General features: G+C 40.0%; 1 protein-coding gene and 1 long non-coding RNA gene across 3 annotated transcripts in view; one reads left to right on the top strand and one right to left on the bottom strand.

The window, feature by feature from the left end:
• Window positions 1-5931: 5931 nt before the first annotated feature.
• Window positions 5932-26623, bottom strand: part of LOC308059341 (uncharacterized protein) — a gene marked incomplete at its 5' end in the record, with an annotated part of 203844 nt that continues 183152 nt past the window's right edge. The window contains 2 exons of one of the 2 annotated variants that reach the window (XR_013926207.1): window positions 5932-8673; window positions 10134-10213. Of the gene's footprint in view, window positions 10214-26623 lie in introns of both variants that reach the window. The other variant, XR_013926206.1, reaches the window with a different exon arrangement.
• Window positions 15317-24303, top strand: LOC308059342. The gene is made up of 2 exons (XR_013926208.1): window positions 15317-18038; window positions 23495-24303. It is a non-coding gene; the product is annotated as an uncharacterized lncRNA (long non-coding RNA).

Genomic DNA, 26623 nt, shown 5'->3' with positions numbered 1-26623 from the left:
TTTAAAGTATTTGATGCTTCCACTAGTGGCATTAACTTGAAACAGTCTTTGCAAAATTACTTTTAAAAAATGAAATGAGGTATGTTAAGCTGAACCAAAATGGAATGTTTTCTTTTGAAATAATGGCTTTCCCTCTTTTTAAACTATGAATTGAAAGTATGCTTCTGGGCAAAATATGGGAGGAATCCCAGATTATATGTCATTGTATGAGCCACACGCAAAAGACAGTCCTGAAAAGAGATACTGGTCTTCCTTTTGTCCAGTAACCTTGTAAGCTTACAGGACTTTCAGGAAAACTCAGATAAATGTTATAAACTTGAATATTCATTTCAGTAGGGATTGTATTTCTGATAAGTACCTGCTCCACCAAATAAGGTGTAGGCACAGTCTAAATCAACTCTGGAAATTTTCTTAAAATCACTTTTGACTCTGACTCATAAGTGTGGTTCAACAGAAGAAATAAGGTTTATAACTGAATATATTTAGTGTAGCCTGTCAGCTGAGTAAACAGGTTGGATGTAAATCAGAGACACTGAATGAGTTCATCAGGCTGCTGGAAGCTGGAGCAGATGGGTCACTGGCCATTTCCTGTGGGAGATGGCATCGCTAGCTATCTTGCAACCAAATTAAGCAGGGGATACAGCATCAGCTCTGCTACAGAAGAGTGAGCTACTAAAACTGCTCTGTTCAGCACTTGGAATTTCCTTGGAGATCTGGCCCAGTCCATCTCAGTTTAATGTTCATGAAATAAATGTCCAAGGTCTGCAGAAATTCAGTAACTGTAATAAAAATTGCATAAATAGATTAAAGGAACTGTCACAGGTAGGAGAATGAACTGAGAAGCTAAGCCATCAGGGAGAAAGACACGATGCTTTAACAACAGTAAAGAGAGTATGATCAAACACATTTCCATTCATTTTTGTATTCTCTTGCATTTTTTTTGGTCTATTTTAGGAGACCTACAGACATAGAAACTTTTAATAACATGTTGGGGTTTTTTTCCTATGGTTTGTAGAAAAACAGAGTATAATAAAAGCAGGAGAATTGAAGAATCAGATCAGCCCACTTCTGCTACTCAGACTAGCCTATTTTGGGTTAAGTTGGGTTTCTTAATACTGCTGCAGAGTGAATATTGCTTGGGTGTGATTTTTACTTGCCATCTATGTAGGACAAAGTGTTAAATGCTCCTGTGGCTTCATCTGATATCTGTAAAAAGCTGATTTCAAAGAAAATTGGAACTTTACTTTGATTGCTTCTCCATCTATAATTTGAAAAGTTTAAGAAGTTTTTAACTTGTTTCCCAATAAATAAAAAATACAAATAGTTTGTCCTCCACAATAGTAGTAGTTCCTTTATCTTGTGCAGATTTTTCTTTCTGAAGTAAACTCATTATTAGAAAGGTTCTTACTTTTCTGTTCAGAAGGCGTTTTTCCACTGTTAAAGGGACCACTGCATGGACTAGGTAGGTAGGTCAGCATCCCTGCACAGACTCTTTGGGCCAGAGTTATTGTTCGAGCTATAAGGGTAAAGGGAAACCATGGAAGTTTTGTTCTTGAGGTCTATGGCATGTTCTGGAGGGAATTTCTTCCCCTCTGTTTCTATATCCTTTTGTTCCTCTAGAAACCACCTTTACAACTTCAGACTTCATCTGAAGTGGACTTGATGCCAGAAAGGTCATAAAAGTTATCAGTTGTTTATTAGATTTTAAGTAAGGAATGCAGTCCTGTTTGAAATTCATAACTCATTTGGAAATGCTTGCTGACAAATGTTTAATATTTTTCCCAGCCTTGATGTGTCACTGGCATACTGCATCAGTCTTTGTTTTGACTAAGCATTATGTAATGGTAAGTGTTTGTAGTACATCAGCTCTATAATAGGCAAGCCCAGAAAACTCAGAAGGCTGCGGTTCTTTGGGGATTTTTGAAAGGAGACTTCTAGAGCAAATACTGCAAAATTTGTTTCATTTACCAATGTACTCTATCTATTTCCTAATGTGTGTTCTTTATTACCAAATATGCACATCTCCTGGAAAAAAGGCACTCCTCTTTTTTTTTTTTTTTTTTTTTTTTTTTGTAACTGAGGCTTTGATGCACAGTGTAACATCATGGGGCCCAGGCAATGTAGAAATAAACTGGAACGACATTAGTCCCACCCTGTCTTAAAAAACCCCATATCTATGAATGCAGTACTACCATGGTTTTGACCTACATGGGTGCTGCACGGTTTTATTTATTCTTGTGGTAGCTGCTAACTCCTTCACTTCAGGAGTGGGTGATGTCTGTATACAACTTGGTTTACAAGAGCGTTGGTTTAAGAAAGCCCAGTTACTCATGTCAAATTACTATCGGTAGCAAGGCTGTGATTTGATATTCAGCATTATCCCGTACTGGATCATAAGTATTTGTTTTGTTTTAAGAATGAATATAGTTGCAAGCTTAACCAAATACAGAAATATTTTATATCTTTGTGGTGGTTTTGTTTCAGGAACAAGTTGATATATGGCACTTTATGCCATCAAACTTTGACCTTACCTGTTCTACTCTGATCCATTTTCTCCACCAGTGAAGTGCCTGCGGCCTCCTTTCTGTCCCGCTTTTGTCTGCTGTTCCATCCCTCTTCTAATCCATACTTACTTTGAGTCCAGCAGCTAAGACCCAGGTAGATTCATCTATCAGCAGCGCCTCTTGTCTTTATTTAAACCTCGTATGAAATTCTTCCATCGCTCCCAGAGAGTTCAGGCTGCTGTAGCGAGTTTGTAAGCTTGCACAACTTCAGGGCCATGTTTAACCATAGAAATAGCCATACCTTGTCTGTGGCACTGGGAAACACAGAAGCTCTGCTGTCCTTTGCTAAATATTGTCTGCCTGAAAAGCATGAACTTTATGGTTGGGTTTTGGGGTGTGGGGGTGCCTTTTCTTTGTGTGTGTGTGTATGTGTGATTTCTTCATTTGTTCATGTAATTTGCTTCTGTGAGTGGGTCACATATTTTAAGGACAGGAGCAACCAAAATCACTACCTAGTTTTAATCTCTGGGTAATGCTGACTGTAGAGTTTTACCTAGTGATTCTAGCTATGGAGATAGATGTTCTTTTACCTAGTTCTCCAACAGCAGTATCTGATGCTGAACAGATTAATTTTTTATATATTGGCACAGCATTGAAGTGCTGTAAACCTTCTCAACAAATTCATTTTTCCATTGTAAAAACAATAAAATTGTCATAACAGCTGAAAGAAACCGAAGCACCCTCCCTCCTCCCCGACCCGCAGCAGGCGGCGGGGGTGGCACTGAGCCGTAAGGCGGAGGGCGAGCGGCCACGCCGGGGGGCCACCGCCGCCGCTAGGGGTCGCCCTGCCGTCGCCGGCCGGGTCCCACTGGCCGAGCGCCCCGCACGGCCCCGGGGAGGCGGCGCGGGTGCTGCCGGCAGAGGGCGCCAGCGAGACGATCGCCCCCGGCGTCCGTCCGAGCCGCGGGTTCTCCCCGCGCTGGGTCCAGCCTGATAAGGAACGGGCGCAGCAAAGCTGGGCACGGCGGGGCTGCCAGTGGGTCGACTTCTGTCTGTGTTTGTTGTGGTATTTATTTCGGCACAAGGACAAAGTGAACCAGAAGAGCCCTCTAAGTAACGTTTCTGTGTAGGGCAAGCATTGCTCCCTCACTTAGGTGAGTTACTGGATTAGGTCTCATTTTGGAATGTGCACTAGGGACATGGCATTCGCAACCATGTGAAAGCATCTGATTCTGATAAACCTCATCAGATAACCCAGTTTTATGGCTTCGTTGAGTTACTGAAGGATACGTATTACACAAATCTATCATTTTCGCTGTTTCCAGTGTATAGCCTTGACTGAAAGTCAACAGAAAGCAGTCTCCTGTGACCCAAAATATTTAGAAAACAGGACACAGAAGTGGAGGTTTCTCAAAGCATCTTGGGTGCGTAACTCTTTAAACACAAATCTGACCCTGAAAACCAAAAGTTGAAAATACAATTTAGAATGGAAGTCAATATCCACTTTACCTATAACTGAATGATGACCAGATAAGAAGGAATAAAACTTACAGTTCCTTATCTGGAGACAAATAATAGGGTCTTGTCCCATGGAACTGGGATTTGCTTCATACCAGTACCTAGAAATGCTGAGAATGCAACAAGGAAAAAAACAAAAAAAACAAAAACAAAAAAACCCCCAACCAACCAAAAAACCATACCAAAACCATACCAAAAGTGGTTTATTACTCTTGCACTTTTTTTCATGTGGAATATCAATGTGCACTAGGCTTTTATAACAAAACAAAGTATAAAAAAATACTTAATGATCTTAAATATCTAATGTTAAGGTCCTATGATTCTTGTAGAACTCCACCACGGCTGCTAAAATAAAGTAATAATTCAAAACAATTGGAAATTTGAACACTTTACATACACACTGCATTCTTGCATATAGTAGGCTAACTGTGCCACTGTACTGTAGGGACTGAAATAAACCATAAAGCCAGTTTGACAGGCCTCTTAAACCACTTTTCTGTTCCTATCCATGTAGCCAAATTTTCCTGTTGACTTCCATCCTACATATTTTAATATGGCATGGCTGATGCAAGAACATCATCAAAATATAGTCAACAATCATCTGGGTACTTTAAAACTCTAGCACCTCTGCAAACTTCCTTGCAGAGTAGGGATGACATTTAAGGATTTTATTGTTTTAGAAAACACTTCATAATATACTGAATTGTGAACTGATTTAAGTGGTCAAACCATGCTGCAGTAGACAGAATTTCAAAGGAAATGGAATATATTTCTTTCCCTTGCTGATGCTGTGCAGCTTCCGATAAATATGCAACTGATTCCCAATGGAAATGAGAAACAGATAGGAAATCTACATAGATTTGTGCTTTAGGGATGTTTCTGAAAAATAATCAAAACATCCAACTTGTATCTGGCTAGAGCTTGGGTAATGATTGTGATTGAGCAGGATTGAAAGCAGCCCTGAAAAGAAAGACTTGAGGATCTTGATGGATGAAAAACTGAATATAACCTGCCAGTGTGCGCTTGCAACCCAGAAAGCCAACCATACCCTAGGCTGCATCAAAAGAAGCATGACCAGAAGGTCAAAGGAGGTGATTTTCTCCCTCTACTCCACTCTCATGAGACCTCAGCTGGAGTACTGCATCCAGCTCAGGGGGTCCCAGCACAAGACAGACCAGACGTGGACCTGTTGGAACAAGTCCAGAGAAAGGCCACAAAGATGATCAGAGGGCTGGAGTACCTTGCATACGAGGACAAGCTGAAAGAGTTGGGGTAATTCAGCCTAGAGAAGAGAAAGCTCCAGAGAGACCTTATTGTGGCCTTTCAATAATTAAAAGGAGACCTAGAGGAATGATGGGAATGACTCTTTATCGGGAAGTACAGCGATAAGATGAGGTAATGGTTTTAAACTGAAAGAGGGTAGATTTAGATGAGATATGAGGAAGAAATTTACTGTGAGGGCGGTGAGGCACTGGCACAGGTTGCCCAGAGCAGCTGTGGCTGCCCCATCCCTGGCAGTGCTCAAGGCCAGGCTGGATGGGGCTTTGGGCAACCTGGTCTAGTGGGAGGTGTCCCTGCCCATGGCAGCAGCTGTGATTAGATGATCTTTAAGAGTCTCTTCCAACACAAAACATTCTATGATAACAAAGAAAAGGCCCAGGAGGTTTCCCCCAAAAGACTGCACAAAGGAGAAGAAACAGCCAATAGCTCAGGAATCAGAAAAATAATTCCAAGGTCAGTTTCAGAGAGAGAGCACAGGTGGTGCAGAACTCCCCTCGTCCACGGCTGTGAGGAGCCTCCAGCAGCCTGTGGGACCACGCGTGGTGCAGACTGTGTGTGTGTGCTTCCTGGGCCTTGGTCAATGGCTTGTTGAAAGCTGCAGACATGGCTTTCATGCAGAAAGCTGGCTGAATGGCCGTGGAGGGAGGGGATGGGAGTGTGCCATGGTCTGGGCCTGCAACTGTAAAACGCAAGATTACAAACAAAGGAGCAGCCACCCTTGCTCCCCATGGGCAAGCCTGGCCCAGGGCTCTGCCAGACAATTGGTGCCTTAACTTAGTGTCAGCATCCCTGTACAAGGTAGCAAACCTCTCTGGCTGAGTGGATGTGGAGGGAAGGTGTGGGAGTGCACCATGCTCTGGTCCTGTCCTGGTGCGAGCCTCCAGCTCAGGAAAAGAAGAAGCAGCCACCATGGCATGCCGTGGGCAACCCCTTCCTGCCAGCTCAGGCCCAGCAGCCCTGCGCTCCCCTCCCTGCCCGCCTCGCTGCCCTCCCCCCTCAGCCCTGGCTCACCCGCCTGCTCGCCTCCAGCTGCCTCACCGCGCAGCCCTTTCCGTGCCTGTCCTGGGATGCCCTGACACCAGCCCCCTGTGACATGGCCACCACATCACCGCGTGAGCCAGGGCTGATGGAAGGCCCAGCCCTGGGCTGCTCGGGGGAAAACGGGCTGTAGCTCTTCAGCCATGTTAAATGCAGCGGGATGGACAAACCCCACAACTCAGGCCCATGGGGAAAATGGCCGACACGCAGAGCTGGCTGTCACTCCTGTCTGCGTGGGGACAGCCTCCTGACCCGGGGCTGTGGCCACCTCAGAGCCCCTCACCGTCCTGTCCCACCCCACGTGCCCTGGGCCTCAGCCTTGCTGCCAGGGCCGGGGCAGGGCGAGGTGGAGCTCAGCATGAGGGTGCACACAGATAAAGGGGATGTCTCAACACCCGGGAGCAATTCAGCGTTTAACAGACTGGCCTAGGGCCACTTGGGCTGTCTTACAGCCTGGTGTCGTATGGATACACATGAAACTGGCAGATAGGACAAGGGACCTGGGGAAAATACACTAAATGCTTACTTCAATAAGCACCTAGAAGGCGGCTGTCCCCATGCACGGACAGTCAGCTCACAGCCGGCCGCACAGAGCAGGGCCCAGGTGCCTGGGAACAGGCCCCGCAGTGTCACCTCAGGCGCTGCCAGGAGCCTCCCCTGGCCTGTACCCGCTGCGCCGGGGCCGGGCAGGGCTGGTGTAAACGGCACCGTGCGGCTCAGCTCGGCTCTGCCCGGGGGTCTCGGGCACTATGGAGGCCTCCCAAATGGCACTGGGTATTTATCTTTTAGGAACTGAACACCCTGTACAGATACAGAATAGTTCAGGTGTATAAAGCTGCTCAGGTGGATTTTATAATCAGGCACATTTTTTCTCTTTTTCCTCAGACATCATCCGTGTCTACTGTCACCTAAAAATCTAACCCTCACCTTGGTTACTCGTGAGACTAGCATAACGTCTCAAAGAACATACTGCTACAACTGTTCATGATCAAACTGGTAAAACCCAGAGATTCATTGAGGGATATTCTCACCCAAAAGAGCAGGCTGATGCAGTTGACTAGACCTGAGTCTAAACCCCAGAGTTCATTAATCCTGATGTTTGCTTTCCAGAGGATAATTTCCTTTCCCTAGCTATAGCAAAAAACACTTTAGATTTATATGTGTATGTATGTTTAGAAAGTGTTTGGATAACATATATGCATAGCATAACAGAACAATACCATAATTATTTTTCCCTGACAATTCTAGATTTGGTCCACTAAGAATTTTAGCATGGGTATAGCTTTATGTACATATAACCTCACTATACATATATGAAGTGTTTTCAGACTTGAGGCTTAAGAAAAGACGGAACACGTTTACAAGAGTTTAGGTGATTGAAAAACCTTAGTATAGAGAATAAATATTCTATTAATAACTCGAAGTGCAAAACTAGCTGTAATGAAGAGTTCTTAATTATCATAAGAACCACAAATTAAAACTATATTATTTTAAGGCATATTAGCAAATAAGTTCCAAATGTGAGATTTGTTTTACTGATAAATAGTCTCCCAAGGGGAGTCACAGAAGCAACCTTAAAACATTTAAAAATAGACTGAATAAAGGTTAATTAAAAAATCACACTAAGAAATCCTAATGACCTGATAATAAAAGGGACCAGACATTTAATAATGTGTCTTACGATTCTCACTACATTCTATCTTCATAGATAGCTATCTACTGTCAGGCAACTGTCATGTCTACTTACTAATTTGTGCTCATACCCCTAGATTTATTTTATTAAAACCAAATTTCTAAAATAATCTATTTTCATATCAGTTGCATTTTCTCTGTTATTGTCATAACAATATGACAGTATTGTCTGGGAGACTTATTCTTACACAAAAATAGACAACTAAGTTAGGTAAGTATAAAGACCATGGAAAGTTACAAGTCAGTATACCAGGGGACTCTTACACTAACAGGGTATTCAGGTAGCAAGAAAGGCATAATGTGGAGCTGGTTGCTAGTGAAGTCACTAGCAGTTAAGGTAGTCTTTCAGATGTAAGAAATATTATTGCAGACTTTCAGAGCTGTTGTAATTCCATATAGACATTCCAGCCACAAACATCAGTCTTTCCTGGAAGTTTCTGTTCAGTATTTGATTTAATTTGATAATTGAGCTGTTGAACATGACTGGTCTTAAAAATATGCCAGTGCTTACCTTGCAGCTTGGAGTCAAATACATAGAGAACGTGAGTACCCAGCTCCCATTGCTGCCTCCACATTTTTAAAAATCCAGTTATATGCATGCCTGAATTGTTAGATACCTTTGACAAGGTGGGTCCTTATCCTGTATTAGAAAAAAAAAAAAAAAAAAAAAAAGAAAATTGATCTGTGTGCAGGAAGTCCTATAATTCCAAATGAACCAAAGTTCTTAGCCTATATGTCACTGCTCAGTAATTCTTATCATGTCTATCTTGAGGCTTGGAGCATCCAACCAAGAGCACAAGTTTTGGTCACAGCTGGCTAATCAGCTTATTTTCATGCCATCAAGAACAATGAGAGTATTTGGACATTTTACAGGTGATCAGCGTAGGCATAATTAACAGTGACGTTACACAGTTGAAAATTTAAGCACAAAAGGAAAATAAATATGGTGCTTTTCCAGAGGAATTTCTACAAAGCACAGGCTTCCTAAAAACTGCTCGGCACAAAGCTCTAATCTGGGCATGGTAGGTAATAATTGTGTGTTGGCAGGGAGGATTATCAGCTAACTCATGACAATAGCCCTCCCCATCTCTTATTTTTATGATTTCCATTATGATTCTAGCAGAGGGCTACCTCTTTGATGGCAGACGAGAGCATTGACTCAAGTGCAGCTTATCACAGTTTCTGTATCTCTAGGTACTCTTTAGGAACAAAAGGGATTGGCAAAAGCAAAGTGAAGTAAAACCACTTGCCCCTTCTTGGCAGGCAGCTGGGCTGGGCTCTGATTTGCAGCCAGGGAATTTCTGTCTAGTCCCATGTTTGCTATTCACAATCACTCAACCATGAGCTCTCCTAAACTGCAACCACTGTAGTTCATGTTTTCTTTTTGCTTTTAGAGCCAAGGGTAACCTGGAGCACAAATCAGAGCAATGAGTAGACAAAATTAGCTCTATATTGTAAAAGAACTACAGCTGTATTATTCTGTTACATTTCTGTGCTAAGTAATGGGCACTAATTGATGCTGGAGGTTAAAAGAGTTCCTGTTCAATTCAGCACAGAGCTATGTGACAATCCCCCAATTTCCATGTCGGTTGGTGCTTGGCAGCCCATTCCAGAATGGTTATAGCAGTGTTTCATGACTGGTTTGGCTCTCCATCTCTAATTGGAAAAATCCTTTTCTTCTGAATTCCAAGAAACAGCAAAGTCACAGCTCTGTTCAGGGATAAACAGTCAGGATCCAAGATTGACTCCTCATTTTACTACTCATTCCCTTTTTTTGTAGGATGTATCATCACTTTTCTTAATACCTGAATGGAATATATAAAGTAACTACTTCTATTATCACTTCTACTACTTTTTATTACACCCTGTCTCCTCATCCTTTGCTTGTTTGTTCTTTTGGGACCTGGAACTGCAAATGATGTCAATATGGGTACACAAAATACTGTGAAGGACTTTGAATTTGTGAAGCTCATAGAGAAGGATTGCACCCTCTTGCATGATTGTATAGCTGTGATGACACTCAATTTTCTCCTAGAAACACATTCATAATATTTATTATTTTTCAGATGTTGGCATTGCATCAAGGTCTACCAAACTTACCCAAAATAAGCTAATTCTGGGAACAGCCAAGAACAAAATTCTCTTGTTTCCATCTAGAAGTATTAAAGCCAAAGTGGATCCTGCAAATAGAACAACACATTAGATCCTTCTTGGCTCCCATTGATGGTTTCCCAAAGCAGAGCAGACTTAATTAATAGCAGAACCACGAGGCAGCTCAAAAGACAGTGGTAAACACAAATTTTAAGATTTTTTTACAGTTATTCTTACATCGTAATTTAGCAAAGGTTTGTTTTTTTAATATCATGCCTGAACTTGCTTTGAAAGTAAGTATGTGATGGGAAAAGATTCCAAGAAAAGAGCACAGTGGATGCTTTCAGCCCCGATGGGCTAAAGCTAAGGTAAAATCTATGTGCAATACCCACTGCTAAGAAATTAAGTGTTTGGCATGACTCTCATTTATCAAATAATGTTATAGGTTGATAACTGAGGAGAAAAACATTCCATTCTGTGCTTCTGCCCTTTGTATTAACTAGTTGAATAACAGTGCATTTAGGAAGGTGGTTTAAGGATTGACCATTGGACCCACATTATATCCTATATACAGTATTCATCATCAAGTACACCACAAGGATAAAAGGCAAAGCTACTGCACAAAACTGTGAGCCTTATCAATCCTTCCTCTGAGCAGCATGGTTGTCAGCTTCATTATCTCACGACTCTGAATCAGTCTGTGTATGATGAGGGGCAAATGATCTGAAATCCTAGGAAGTCCAAAGATTTTTTTTTTTACTTATATATTTTTTACCCAAAACCATTGACATGATCAGATTGTTAGTGTTGCTAGTTTGATTCATATAAATATTTGCATTTTCTGTGCCACCTGGGCAAAGACGTCTATTCTCAAATGAAGTAGCAGTACTTCTTGCTGCTATATTAGCTGTACTGCGGTATATATATAACTAAAAAAGAAAACTAAGCACCAGTGGCTTCCATAGCACACTGAGAGAATGCTGAAATCATCAATAATAGAGCTGACTTGCAAGTACTACTCAGCACGCCAGAAAACAGAAGCTAATAGCTGTTTTTACAAGTACAAAGGCCCTGCATCCAAAACGGCTTCATTTGACTATGACTGGGAGTTTCTGAGAATAATCATTTCATGTAGTCATTAGTTTATTCTGGCACAATAAGTAACTGCATTTTTCTAAGTGAAGTGAGAGCTTGTGATCTTAAGAGGTGATGTAAGCAATCTGGACCAGTATAGATGTAAGAAATCAAATAAATCGAAGTTCACCTCTACATTATTTCATAAAAAAAAAAACCTCAAAATGCCTTTTGGAATATTTATAAATTGCAACATAAGGGAATTTTTACCATCTGTAATACACAGAAGGAGAGGAAGCAGCAGCTGCTCACAAGTTGAAAGTCTTCCTAGCAAGAAGACACACAGCTCATCTCTCCTTTGCCTGTGACTCCAACTTTGACTTCAGATCTGTGGTGGAAGAAGTGTGCAGAGGCCTGTGGTCACCCTTTCAGTATTCCAGTATTGTCACTAACTTGAGTCACCTACTACAGGCCTGCTTTCAGTTCAACAGCTCTGTACTATGGATCTAGCTCATTCTATCTCATCTGAATGCACATATTTTATGAGCCTGACTGAGAGTAACTGGTATTTGAAGCATACAGTCACTGGTAAAATTAAAACTTGCTTGTTGATTACTTTTCTCATTAGTTATGTGATGCTATTTATCAGCCAGAGATCTATAGTGCCTTACTCATGTTTACATTCATATTAATTAAAATTGTACCAGCTGTGGTTTAGGTTCTATCAGAGAAAAACAAAGACAGCATTTTCCAGGAGTAGCTGAAACAACATGGATGGTGCTGTAGCCTGCTCATCTTTGCTTAGTTACTGTATGCTGCAAAATGCAGAAGCTTAGACACAAATGTGCTCATCAGTTTGCCAAATCCTGCAGCACATCAACTATTTACTATGCACTGGCTTCTGCACCTTTAACAGCAAAGACACACATCTAAAAAAAAGAAGTTTTAGAAAGAAAAAACAACAAAAAAACAAACAACAGAAAAAGATGGTCAAGTTGCTTGATAAAGAAAGCTGTCCAGGACATGTGTAAGCACATGTGGTAACACATTCTGTCATACTCTCCATTCGCCCATCCAGCCTTTGGAGAAAATGTTGAATAACACCAGATCCAGGAGGTAGGCTACTGCATGAACTTTGTAGTCTCACTGAGAACCCATTGTGCTCCCACCTGATGATGTTCACACACTGATGATCCACTTCCCCACCTGGCTCCTTCACCTGCTAAGCAACAAAGCCGTTTCCTTTGTCTTTCTTTTATTTCTAATCTTACTGTATGGCCTACACTTGTTGCTTTACGTTACCTTCAACAATCAAAAGTGATTTATTGTCTTAATCTTTCTCACTTTGTGCCCACATGCTACTGTTATTACTTTATGTTCATACTTAATAGTGTTTCCCCATTTTATTCAGTTCCCTCCTATTCTCAGGTACCTTCAAGTATGATGGTATCTTCCTTTGACCTTTCTCTTGCTTCAGAAGAGTTTGCCTTTACACAGTTTATGCACTTTATTTGGTTCTCTTATTCTGTCCTACACTCAGGGGTTATTTTCTTAGACTATTTTCTCAAAAGATTGCACCTACCACTTCCCTGATTTTCTTGTGGTCTGCATTCCTGAAACCAATCATTCTTATTCCAACTGCTCTTATCCCTTCTTCCTTTCCAAAAGCAAGCATTATCTATAAAGCAAAGAGAAAAGCTGTGGCAAACAATATACAGTAGCTACAGTTGCTAGGTAATGACCTAGATGGGTGATAAGATCTGTGAGTAATTTTGTAGCTTTATTTTAATCTGAAGCTTTTGTTTCATATTAATTTTCATTTGCATACAAGTGGATGAGACAGTACATTATCATTCATTTCTCTTGACACTTACAATCATGGTCTTTTATTTTCACTTCCAAGGGTCTCTAAAACATCTAAAGGTAAACAGAAGATCCTTGTAAAATTTAGCAGGGAAGAAACCATGAGAGTTCTATGAAAATAATACAACTGAGATGTAGATAAATAATTTTTTTACTCAAATCTGTATGAAAAAACACAGAGGGATATTTTCTACTTCATTTGAAAAACAACCAGTGATTTACATTAAAAAACTGAATTCCTTTCATAGAATGCTAATGCTTCTATAGGATGCTAAATAGCAGATTAAAATTATGAAAGGGATGAAGTTTATACACTAAAGATTTATTGGAATTTAACAGTCAAATGAAGTGTCTGAGTGATACACACTAAAAGAGAAGAAGGAAATACATTGGGCAAGAAAGCCAAAAGTAATCTGTGTTCTCATGAAGGTTTTCGCAGGATTTTTAAGGATCAGAGGCAACTTCAGTTCTGAAGAGCTCAAGTAAATGAAGAAAAGAAGAAAGAAACTGCAGAGGATGTACTTTATATGTCACGGAAAACTGAAGGGCTAAAAATGTGCTTTGCTGATTAAGGAATATAAAGGTGCTGGATCCTTTGGCTTTAATACAATGGGTGAAGAAACAGTTATGGTTGACTTGAAGTCAGTCTCTCCAGCATGGTCAGAGAGTTGTTGCAAGCACAGCGCTCAGCTCTGAAGTGAAGAATGCTGTGGCCCTGCTCCTAGCATCTGCAGGAGGTCCATTGGCACTCTGCAAGCTCTGCTGCTCAGCACCATGGCAGGATTGAACCCATAACAAAGTGTTTCTACAAATCTGCTTTCTCCCCAGCAGTATTGTGCATCTTAAACACGAACAAATAATCACAAAAATTTGAAGAAATGTTTAGAGGCATGTGCTGGTTCCTCCTGCCTGCTTTTTAATGCTTTGTGTGTTGGCATGTTTTTCCACATTCCCACAAAGCTGATTTCTTTGTTATTGGTTCAGATTACTGTCAGTAGCTACTGTCAGTTCTCCTGTTTGTAATCACTATGATGATCAAACTGGGCAAAGTTTATCTGGAGAAGGGAGGGGTATTTTTTGTTTAAACGTTAGTGTGTAACAACAAAAAAGAGCCAAGAAATGCTCTGTTCTGTAGCACTCTGCAGTCCTTACTGGCAACAGCAAAACCACTGCTAGTGTCATGTTCCTTGTGGTGGATTCTTCCCACGCCAGCTCAGATGGCCAGTCACCTCCCCGCTAAGGTAACCTGAGGCCTCAAGCTTCTTTTCCTCTCTACTCTGACAAGAGGGAGACTTGCTGTCTGCTGCCTCTGAATTTGTGATGTAAACAACAATTTTTGTGGTTACCATTCTTGGCAAAAGTGGTGCTTCTAGGAATGAAAACCCCTTTGCCTGGTAAACAGGAAAAAGCAGTGTGAGCCACTCAGAAGTTTGTATTACAGCACCCATACTGTGTGGACTTGAAACCGATGAAGAACTTCCATTACACAAAAGTCTGCTGATTACACAATACTTAAGAATGAGAAAAAAATTTAGATGGCCTAATGTCAGGTCTCTGCCCCAACCCCTCTTTGCCAGCCCAGCACGCAAACTGAGTTTTTAGCTATCTTATACAGATTAGGAATTGATCTTGCAGCAAGCTAGTGGGACAAGATTTTGAGATGCCAGTTAGCAGTGAAACAGGGAAGAGCACGTGAAGGGATTATTGCAATTTATTTTGTAGAGGGGTGCCACCCTGCCTCAGGGCTGCCAGGTGAGTTACAACAGGATGGGCAGCTCCAGAGAGAGCAGATCATGAAAGTTTCCAATTTACTGGTCGGTGTCAAGCCAGAGTATGCTGGCATTGCATTTCTTCCCATCCCATGCTGTGGTCTCCGAGCCAGCCTTCTCAAACTTACAGTCATGACTGTTTCCTCTGCCTCTCTCAATCTTTTCTGATGTACCCCCATAGGTCTGTACAGAAAACATGATTCCAGACCATACCCCTGCTATATGTCTGCTGTGCAGCCTTAGGTACAAGACTGATCCCAAAGGATCATTCCCACAGAAAATGCAGGAGAGCCATACTGCTGCATTAACGCAGCCTAGAACGGCACGTCTGCTGCTCTGCACTGAGCAGCGTGCAACACAGGTGTGCCCACATGGCAATGGAGCTTCACCCGTCCTACCCTCACGTGCTCCAGTACCTCCCTTTCGCTTCACTTTGCTTTACTTGGCTTCACATCAGTTCACTTCAACACCACATGTAAATCCCTTCCCTGAGCTCACCCTCAGGAGCACCGCGGGTGGCCGGTGGCCACAGTGGAGATTCCTGTTAGCACATGGGGCTTTGTTGAAACCCCTGGCGCTGTCCCCCCATCTCCAGGTTTCCCTCTCCATCACAGGCTCTCCAGGAGCAGGGCTGTCTCTCACTCCTCTGGGTATGAGAAGAAAAACACTGAGGCATCCCATAAAGAAATCCTGCCAGACCCTGCTGCAGGAAGCTGGGTAATTTAGAAAGCCTCTTATTGTCTAGGGGGAAGTGCCAGGGAGAGAAGTGTATGAATATAAATGTCATAGTGCATTTAGATGAGCGATTGGATTATATCCCCTTCACCTTTAATTGTGAGAAATCTGGCTTTTCTGCTTACATTCTCTCTGAGATGGAGTTCAGCCCAGCTGGGAAGGAACAGGGACGTACAAACTGGTCATCAGGCCAGCCAGCACGAGAGAGGAAGGAAAAGGGGAAATCAAGTTGAAAATATTAAGAAATGATTCTTGGAAGTTAATCCAGAGTTCAGGTAGGGAGGTATGTTTATGTGCTGGGATGTGGCAAGAAGTAGGTCACAGACTTCCCTACAGGCTGGCCGGGAAGTCATTCTAATAGCTGTGGTTTGGCTCAGGTTTGCAGATGCACTGTGATGTGTCCCAGGGATTGCAGCACCTTCTGGAAGCTTCTGCCAGCCTGTGCTGGGCCTGACAGGGGCTGAGCCACCCTGACCCTCCTTGCTGTAGGGCCCAAGCCACCCCAACCCTCCTCGCTGTGGGGCTGAGTTTGCCTACAGCTGGCCATAACTGTAGCCCTGTTTTTCTGCTAAGATTGCATAGCTCCCAAATTGTCTCACTCCTCTAATTTTTATTGAACTGGCTGAATTATTTCAAGGCAAATATTTTATTTACAACTGACTTGGTAAAACTTCTATAATTTCCACTTCCCAAGGACAATGCAGGGGGAAGGCCGGGATGTTCAGTGACAATGACTTTCTCAATCATTACAGTTCTTCCTGAGTAGTTTTATCAACAAAAATGTAGCAAATCAAGTTAGAATAGAGGAAAGGTTTACTAACGTGCCTAATGACATCCCCTTCCTCCTTTGACCCTGCAGAGAAACACAATAAAATTTGCTGATACCTCAATGAAGACTGAATTAATGGAAAAGCCACATATTGGATTTTTCATTCTTGTCACACTCCACAATTGCACGTAGCAACATCAGCAGCAGACAGGCAGAAACCCACAGTGGTGCCGTTCTGCAGCAACTGCTGGAATTACACCGGGAATTAACATGCCCTAAAAATCTTATGATCTCTTTGTTCAGTGCTCATGATCATAGTCTTCCCCTTTGTTCCAGAAAAATAAGTCACCAGTATGTGATGCGGAAGATATTATCCTGATAGGACTCTAAAGTGGTTACTGCAAATAGATTTGTGGCGTTACAAACAGATTGATGGAATTCTTCTGTTTTATTTCAGCAGACTACAATAACAAGTTTGTAATTCATCTGTTCTTTTTCTAATATTTTTTTCCAAGATACAGATCTGAAAATGTAGTTCTAAATCCCACTTCAAATATTTTAATAGCAAATGGGAGATTAAAGACAAAAAGACTAACAAACCATGTTAGTCAAGAAAGATTATATGTATCTAACAGCTCTTTGTTGGTTGCTTACAGAAGTGAGCTGTGATATGACAGAAATATAAGATCATATATATACAAAATACATTTTTAAATCCAACAGACCAAGTACTGATCTAAACAGAGATTATTTAATACTTAATAAAGGTTCTCCTGTGCAGCTTTTGACTCTAACTCTCTGTAGAATTGCATCACTCTGAAAAACCTCCCTCCTATTTCAGACTATCACCTTTTTCCACTTCCAGGTTTTCACATGATACCCATTGAAACCATCCAGAACTTTGCCCTGTAACTCACATATATAGGGGTAGCAGTGGTGACACTGGGTATCTTAAATTCTTTGTGGGCTTCCATTCAGGACTGATTTAGAACAACACAAATATTAGTAATAGTATGTGCAAGTATTATCTTTTGCTGAAAAGAAATATCACCTCCGATACCCAGAACAATTAAATGTCCTCCATAACCATCATTAATTAAGCCCAGGGACTCAAAACATAGCCTATATTTTTAAAATAATCTGGTAATCAAATAGCAAAATAATCTTTGAAATCTCTATTGTTACTCGTATCATTAGTTCAAAAGCATTGTCAAAGGTACTAGTACTTAATGCAGTTTTTCAACTCCATCATGTTTCAGCTTCTGCATTACAGAGTGGAAGCTTGAGACATCATTCCCTTGATTTGGTGAATGCCTATAAGGACCCATCCTGGAACATTTGTAACTTCTGGCAAGAACTTCTGACTTAGCTAGTGTCCACTTCTATTATCCAAAGAAACTGCGGGATAATTAACCTATATTTGTGGCCAAGCTACCACAGGCTGAGGACAGCATACCATCCTGACTCAGTAATTTTACATTCCCTTTGGTCACAAAAGCTCATCCTTGATGTCAGTATTTATGCCACTCAGGTCCCTATATTTATAGGTAAATATTTTTCAACAGGCATTGATTCTTGCACACTTGGATTTTAACTATGGGCTTTATATAATAAACATGGATCCACACTTCTGATGTTTTTCAGGCTTCTTCATAAGCTATAGACCTGGAGAGAACACTTCGTGCACTTACAACACATGTCTCAGTAAGTACATCTCTAGCCTGACAATGTAGGAACTGCCATGTACTGTTTAACAGCTGCTGTGCTGCTGTATTTGGCTGTTATGCTTCCTTTCTTTATCAATAATTTGTGATGATGAGTGCTGTATGTGAGATAAGGGCTTTTCATATCCAATGGTTTTGAATATCTTTGTTTTGCAATAGGCAATAAACATTTCCTCCTTGGAATGCAAAAACGCATTCCAGTGGAGAACAAAACAAAGCAAGTTCAAGGTACCTAATAAATCAGGGTTTGCTGTTTTCATTTTTGCTTATTCTACTTATTCCTAGGCATTTTGAGTTCAGTACTAGGATATGAATCATGTGTTGTGTTTACCAGAGTTTTTATTTCATTTTGTGACATAATATAGACCATCAGCTCCAGGACACCTGGGATTACAGATGTTTCACCTTTCCAAACTTTGGACTATAGTTTCCTCCCCTCCCTTACTTTGCTTACTCTTTAATTTTAATAGTTACACACTAATAGGACTATTATTTGTTCTTGATAGAAGCTTCAAATAAAGGACACAGTTGCACTGTGTTTTGTTATGATTGTTTTATTTATGTCTATGTAGAAGTTGGGTTTTTTTTATCAAGAACAGGTTAATTGTGAAGCTACCTCCAGATGTTTAACTAAGCAAATTTTCTTAAGCCATATTTTTCTCAAAGAAAGTTCCATTTTTAACATGCTTCTCCACAGTGAATTGCAACTAAAATGTACATAATTTCACATAACTAAAGCTAGTCCTTCAAGAGAAATGGAGAGGGGAAAACATGAATATGTGAGGAAAAAGTCTGAACCCATAAATCAGCTTTTCTTCTATGTTTCCTTTTCATGTGAAAAATAAATACATCCACTAGCAAGACTGCTGCTTGATCAGCTTTGCTTGAGTCTGTGACTATACTTGGGACAACTTGCAGCATCTTTTACATGAGGAGGATAAAGAACTAATCCCATCAAATCTTTTCTGCTTGGTTTCATGACAATCATCCTCCCAAATGAATCGGCCTACTCACCTTTATGAAAGGCTTACACTGTTATCCTGCCTTTTTTTTCACTGCTTCATCTGAATGCCCTGTGCTTTTAATGCCTAAATCATAGGAAATTTTCTAGTTTGCAAATATGGTCTCTCTTATTGCATCTTTGTACATTTTTCAGACCCCAGGCCTGTCTAGAATCCAAGTTCATGTAAAGTGGGGTAATCTTGAAAATTTTTGTTCTACATTAGAGGATTTCATATATTTGTAAATACAGTGTGGAGGGCAGATCAATATATATTAGGAAAGTTCCTTGTACTCCCATTTAGTTGGATGTTACAGTCTAAGGACTGTAATCACTGTTCTGTTCGTAACTGTTGCATAACTGGCTTTTATTAAAAAGAATGTTTGACTGACCTCTCGAATACCGCCGTCAAAAATTTCATTAACTCAGGATGAGTAGGAGTAAATAATTCCAGTTTATATTATGCATTCTCTGTGCCATGACCATTCTAATAGTATGTGGATCTGTTCTAGCATCTCAGGTTTGGGATTTAGCCTAGAGCTGTAGGGGTTCAACATTTTACCACTGGAAGTCTGCCCCTTGTTAATCAAGATAAGGGTCATTACATTGGAATTTCACCACCTACTCCTACAAAGATGACTGTCAAGTAAGGTTACCCCTTGTGATGTCTTGGTTTGGTTTGGTGTGGTTTGGTTTCAGTCTGAGTCAGACAATACTCAAACTTTTCTTGACGAAGAGCCCCTGATACTTAGCAGCTACTCAGGGAGATCAACAACTCTGTAGCTTCATTACTATCAGCAAAGAATGTCCGTTTAAGGTATTCTGCAGTTTATGCGATCAATAATGTCAGGGCTGAATCACCAGATTCTGTTGTAGAAACAGAAAACGCTTACTCTAAACAGAATGTCCAAGAAATTTTTTGGAGCAATCTGAGCAGGCTTCTCCCTATGACACATTTTCAATTTCTGCATAGCCTGGTCTAATGACAGGGAGAGGTATCCAAGTCCTTAACAAGAAAGTTCTGAATAAATGTCTGAATATCTGAATATTTGAATAAATATTATATTAATATTACTGTCCACATAGGATTGTATTTAAAAAAAAAAAAAATTATTTAATCAGAAAGATCTTCAACTTATCAGGATCCTAGCACTCTGGAGCAATTTTGATAGTGAGAAAATTGCTTGCATTTATAGATTGTTAATAAATCAACTGTAAATTTCAGACATTTTTAACACAGTTTTTTGACTCTTTGCAGAGATTTAGAAGTTGTTTGGAGTAGTGTCTGTCTACAGTCATAGACTTGAAAAAGAGGACTAACATAAAGTAGTATGTCAAATGAATCTTTTGGCTAAAAGAGTTGAGAAAATGACAACACACTCTTGTACCTGGGCAACGTTTAGCTCTGTATTTCTTCAAACAGAAAGACTTAGCATATAGAAGAGATTAATTTGAGTCTTCCTTAACATGCAGCACATTTAAGAATCCATCTGTTTGTTGTTATGCTTCTAGTTATTTAATAGCAGTTGTGGAAAATCCGCTAGTGATTCACGGGAAAGACCTCTACTTTCAAATGTCTGTGAACCACCTTACTCTACTCCCTAGGTAAACAAGACAGAGGAGTTCCCTGCTTCAATTGTCTCTTCATTTTTTAATAATCTAAAAATACTGTCTGAGTTTCAGACTCAGACTTGAGTCATAGTTTTATGTGACTCAGATAACCATCAACCAAGTCTTATCAAATCACAGGTGAACAGCTTCAGTTCTCTGAGGTTAAAGTGGGCACAATGTTAATTAATCTTGCCTGACTGCATGCTAGCTTTGGCAACTGAACGACTCATTTTATGTTCCCAGACATTTTGTAACCCTCATATACACGGTGCTCACTCACATGTCTAAACTCCATAATGAAAGAATTAAGAACGGTCTATTTTGAACACTTAGTCCTCTTACAAAGTGTTTGTAGACAACATTTTTGTGAAATTTTTATCCAGCCACTTTGACATTTTATTTTCCTTCTCAAATGAATGGGCTAAGCTTATGAATCAATAGAGAGCCTGACACAGAATTTAAAGGGAGAAATCTACCAAAGTTCTATATAGTTTTGGGTTGTCAACTTGATTTCTTTTTTGAAGTTGAATACCAACAGACTGATTACATGGAGACTGGAATGGGAAACCATTAGCAGTGGATACCCTTTTGTTGGAATTATTGGTTGAAGAATTAATTTGCAAACCTCATTTTAGCATCATGCACTAGAATTTGGACTTTCAAATCTGCAACCATCTTTAATGAGTTTCTGATATTACTTGTCTGTAAATTAATATTTATTGATGATTTAACCACTATTTTTAGGATCCTCCTCTATAAGCATACTATTAATTTTTCATTTTTAAAATTAATTTTTCATTTCAATCAAAGAGTCCTCATGATTTGAGGACTAAAATTAGATGCTTAACAAACTGCCAGAAATAAATGCAATTAATTTGGCAGACACTGTTTAAGTTTGCGACCAATCTTTCTCAATTTAATGTACACCTTGCAAGAAACCGCTTAGTTAGGTAATAGGTACATATGATGGTTAATCACCTATTGCTTGTGAAAGACTTTGAAGCTAGAAGACTGATTTTCAGAATTTTATTGTTGACTTACTACTATTAAATGTGAGAAAACTCAGAGCTAAAAAAACCCCAACATTTTAGACAAATATTTTGTTCACCAAAAAAAATGCCATTTCAAAGCACCTGAAAATGTTCACAAATCTGAACTAGGTGGAAGAAACATCATTCAGACTTAGGACCACAAAAATCAACAAACCAAGAGCAGTGTGCAGAGTATCGTTTCTCAGCAGCTCGGGTCTTAAATTACTTAGGTTCCTTCTGAAAGACCTTCCAGTGACCTACTGGATCAAGAACAGCCTTCATTCAAAGAACTGAATAAACATAGATTAATTTAGGTTGGAAGGGACCTTCAGAGGTCACATGGGAACCTTTGCTTGTGTTTAATTAGACCACATTGCTTAGGGAGTTGACTATTTGAGTTTTGAACACCTGCAAGGATGAAGATCCAAAATGTCTCTGGGCAGCCCATTCAAATGTTTTACCCCCCTCATGATAAAAAAAAAAAAAAATCCTAATATTTAAGTGGAATTTCTGATGTTCCAGTTGGTGTTCATTGCCTCTTGTCCATTCTTTGTGCATGTCCAAGAAAAGTCTGTCTCCATCTCCTCTGCATTTTCTTGTCAGCTACTTGTAGATAACAGTAAAGTTTCCCCTTTGCCTTCTCTTCTCCAGAAAGAACAAACCCAACTTTACCAGCCTGTCCTCCTATGCCCTGTGTTCCAGCCCCTGACTGTCTTAGTAGCCTTTTCTGTGTATCAGGGAGTCCAAACCTGGACACACCACTCCAGATGTGGTCTCATAAGTGCCAAACAAAGGGGGTGATCACTTCTCTGGATCTTATGGCTGTACTTGCTAATACTACCCATGGGTTTTAAACAGGTTTTGCTTAAGCCTTAGCTCTTATTAAATATACATTAAATGTGTTTTATTTTTTCCTTCTGACAAGAAAGACAAACACAAAAAACTTCAGATCAAATAAATCTTCTTATAAAATAAATATTGTCTTCTCCTGACTGAACAAAAATATCAGCTATTCACACAGCTTTAGAAAAAAACCCCACGCATTTATCTGGTGCACAGCACATTGTATATCCTATAATTTAACTTACATTTTGTTTAGCCACATGAGGGTTTTTTGTCATGTCAGCTTTGAATGGGAAATTGATCTTTTCTTACTGTTATTCTTTTCCTGTAAATGATAATGAAGGAATGCAGCTAAAATTGCACAATAAGATAAAATAATTCTTACATTTTGATAATGTTAGAGCACAGTGTGCACTTCTAGAGTTGTTTTGGGTTTGGGTTTTTTTTTTTGCTACCACTAAGACAGTAGTAGCAAAAACTCTACAGTCATGTCAACTTTTATTCTTTAAAGTTGGTTGATACTCTTTCTGCCTTCTGGATTTGGAAGGTAAAGAGCCTGCTGTATAAGAGCAAAAGTGAAAACTCCAGAAGAATAAATCTTCACTCAGTAATCAATGGCTTAATATTCTGTGGCAGCCAAAAGTAGTCAACAAAGTGCTCAGCATCACCAGTATAAGGGCTGAGAAAGTGAATGACGGAGAGCGTAATTTTGCCACTATAGAAGACCTTCCTGTGTCCAGTCCTTGAGTACTTTGTGCAGTTTTGGTCTCCAAATCTCAGAAAGGATGTACTGACAGTGACAAAAGTACCCAGAAAGGCATTTTAAATTATTAAGTGAATGGACAAGCTACCAAGTTAGCAGTTTGGAGAAGAGATCGAGAACTTGATATAACTAAGATTTGTAAAATCGTAAGATAATCCTAGGCTGAATGTAAAGTTTTTATGTTCCAGATTCTACAGTATTAGAACTAGAGGGCTTTACATCAGGCTTGCAGGAGTCTGATTTCAGACAGAGAAATGAAAACATCTCTTACAGAGTGGTAAGTGAATATCTGGAACTTGCTATTACAGAAAACCATGAAAGCAGCCAGCATCAGTCAAAAAATCATCAGACTCATGTTCTCCCTAGATATTGTCTCTTATTACAATTGCTGAGACAGAATACTGACTTAGATGGATCATATAGTCATCTGCATGTTACATGGAGAAATTGAAGCAATTCAGCAAAACCGAATGAAAGTATTTGTATTTAATGGTACAATCAGAGTTTTGTGCTCTGGGAATTAGGTGCTCCAAGAAACAGGATTAAAAACTGGATTGATTCCTTTGCACACAAAGGCAGGAGGAACTGATTCAGCCCTTTAGTACAGCAACAAAGGCATTCATCTGGGATGTAGGTGAACCTCAAGTTCCTCCTTTGCTAGGTGCATGGATGTGAAATTTTGTCTCCTAGTCAAATTCCCTAAAAACCAAAAGTAGATCTGTCATGTTGTAACATCCTTTTCAAGTCTGAAGTCTTCCCTTACTGGAAGTCAACTGGATTAATTTTGTTGTAAGTCAGTAGTTGATACATGTGATGTTTCCTAAACAGAAGTGGTAAAAAATGTTTCAGTTATTCCAATACTTTCAAATAATTCTTTATAGAAAAGCAAGCTTCAGAGAAAATCTTGGCGTGTCATAATATTTTGCTGGGTTTTAGACAAAGCTAAAAGATATTGCTTCAATGCTCCTCTTTCCTCATCCAGAAAAACAAAAATACACAGACCTTATTTCTAACCATTTATCTAAGGCTGAAATGTAAATAGTCTTGTTATTTGCTAGTAATGGAAGCATTTTTAGTAGTCAGTTTTCCATGTCAGTTTTAAGCAAATTTTATAAATTATTTTGCACTGAAAAGAAATAAAGCGATAGCAAAACTTAATGCATAAGCTCTGTGAAACTTCCAATGAACATTTTTCATGGTTTGCTTTTAGTCAGGGATTTCCACATTATGTGCTAAGGGAACCAAAAGGCACATGGTGCCAGATTTTTTATTAACCTAAAAGATTCTGGTACAACTATGGGCAGATACTTCCTAACCTGTGTATATGATAAACTACATTTCACATCTGGCTAGTGAAAAGTGGACTAAACAGACTAGAAGATAATTAAACTTTGGGAGGATGTGACTTGAAATCTTCCCAAGACCTTGCTGTGACTGTCTCATGAGTGTGATAATATCATGATTGTTTTCAGCACAAAAGCTGGTGAAGAGAAGATGCTCTAACCATTTTAAAATAGACAGGGATAGAATCTATTCTGTCTTAAACCTTGTATCATTTTAGTGATGCTTTTAATAGTTGTGAAACTGCAAGTATGAACTATCACACAGTATTTCACATTTATGACACACATGAATATTGCTTGCATTTTGTGTATTCTTTACACAGGTAACATTTCTTTCTTTTTCTAGATCTCCCAATAAATGGAACCATGCTTGCCCACCTGTAGAAAATACATACTGGTGACTCCCAGTAGCCTCTAGTCTCCCACTGGTGCACCCTCAATTGCTGGGAAAGACAGTAGGAAATTTAGGTTGATTAAACAACTCTGAGCCTTTATTGGGAGGTTAATCACTGGTTTAAGTCATGGAATGGTAACTACCTGGTAAGATGCATACATACTTAACAGTGGGAGTGATTTCTAGCAGCTGTTTCATATGCCTAGTCCTTGTGAAACATCAGAACTTAGTTAACTATAGAGATGGGGGAAAAGTAGACATCTGTACTGGATTTGAGACAAAAAAATCCAATTGGTTTAGCACTTCGGTAACAAGTATGACTGCCTTCAGATAATATTCATTAGGGCAATGAAATAAACCCAATAAGCCACTGTATGCAGTCGTTGGACGGCTGAAGTCTACATGGAAATCAACAGCGATGAGCCACAGAAAATGTCTGACCAACTATTATCTGTAACAAGCAATTTTTTGTTGTGATGTTTTAGGTCTAGCCGAACTAGCTAAAGCAGTGACTTCTCTGCTGTATTTTCCTTAGGTGTTTTACAGATATAAACTCCTGTATGTTTCCTTACGCAGGTATTGACTAATAACCAGAGAAGTTCATTTTTTCCCTCTGGTGCTCTTTAGCAAAAGAAAGACTTGCTTATTTTATTGTGTCTATAAGGTGTCCAAAACTTCTAATGGTTAGCCTGTCTTTTGGTAAAGGGCAGATTTCAATATGCATCTAGCTGAAAACTAACTGTGGAATAGTATGTTGGGTTTTGGCATGTATTGACAATTAAAAAGAATTATTTTTTATTAAGAGATTTGGCAGCAGTTCTAAAAAGCACTGTGACAGATAAACACAGAGAGGGAATGCAGGAAATAACTTAAATCCCTAAAAAAACCCTTAACTCTGTGAAATAGGAAGCTCCATTGGAAGCTAATAGCTAATAATAATATTCAACACTGGTGGGGCTACACCTGCTGTATTGTGTCCAGTTCTGGGCTTCCGAATACAAGGGGGACATGGACATACTGGAGAGAGCCTAACGGTGTCACGATGGTGATGAAGGGACTGAAGCATCTTTCCTGTGAGGAAAGTCTGAGACAGCTGGGACTGTTCAGCCTGGAGAAGAGAAGGTTCCCAGGGGAATCTTATGTATATAAAGACCTGAAGGAAGGGTGCAAAGAGGATGGGGCCAGGCTCTTTTCAGTGGTGCCCAGGGACAGGACCAGAGGCAATGGGCACAAACTGAAATACAGGAGGTTCAGAATAATCAGGAAAGACTTTTTTTTCCTGTGAAGATGACTGAGCACTGGCACAGGTTGCCCAGGGAGGTGGTAGAGTCTCTACCCTTGGAAATATTTAAAAGATGTCTGGAGATGGTAATAGAACCATAGAATCATAGAACAGTTTGGGTTGGAAGGGACTTTTAGAGGTCATCTATTTCAGTCCCCTGCAATGAGCAGGACATCTTCAACTGGATCAGGTTGCTCAGAGCCCTGTCCAACCTGACTTTGAATGTTTCCAGGGATGAGGCATCTACAGCCTCCCTGGGCAACCTATTCCAGTGTTTCACTACCCTCATTGTAAAAAT

The sequence above is a fragment of the Falco punctatus genome (assembly GCF_963210335.1).
Source record: "Falco punctatus genome assembly, chromosome: 2".
In the NCBI taxonomy this organism is placed as follows: Eukaryota; Metazoa; Chordata; class Aves; order Falconiformes; family Falconidae; genus Falco; species Falco punctatus.
Note: the sequence above shows the minus strand (reverse complement) of the source record. Positions and strands in the feature narration are given on the sequence as shown.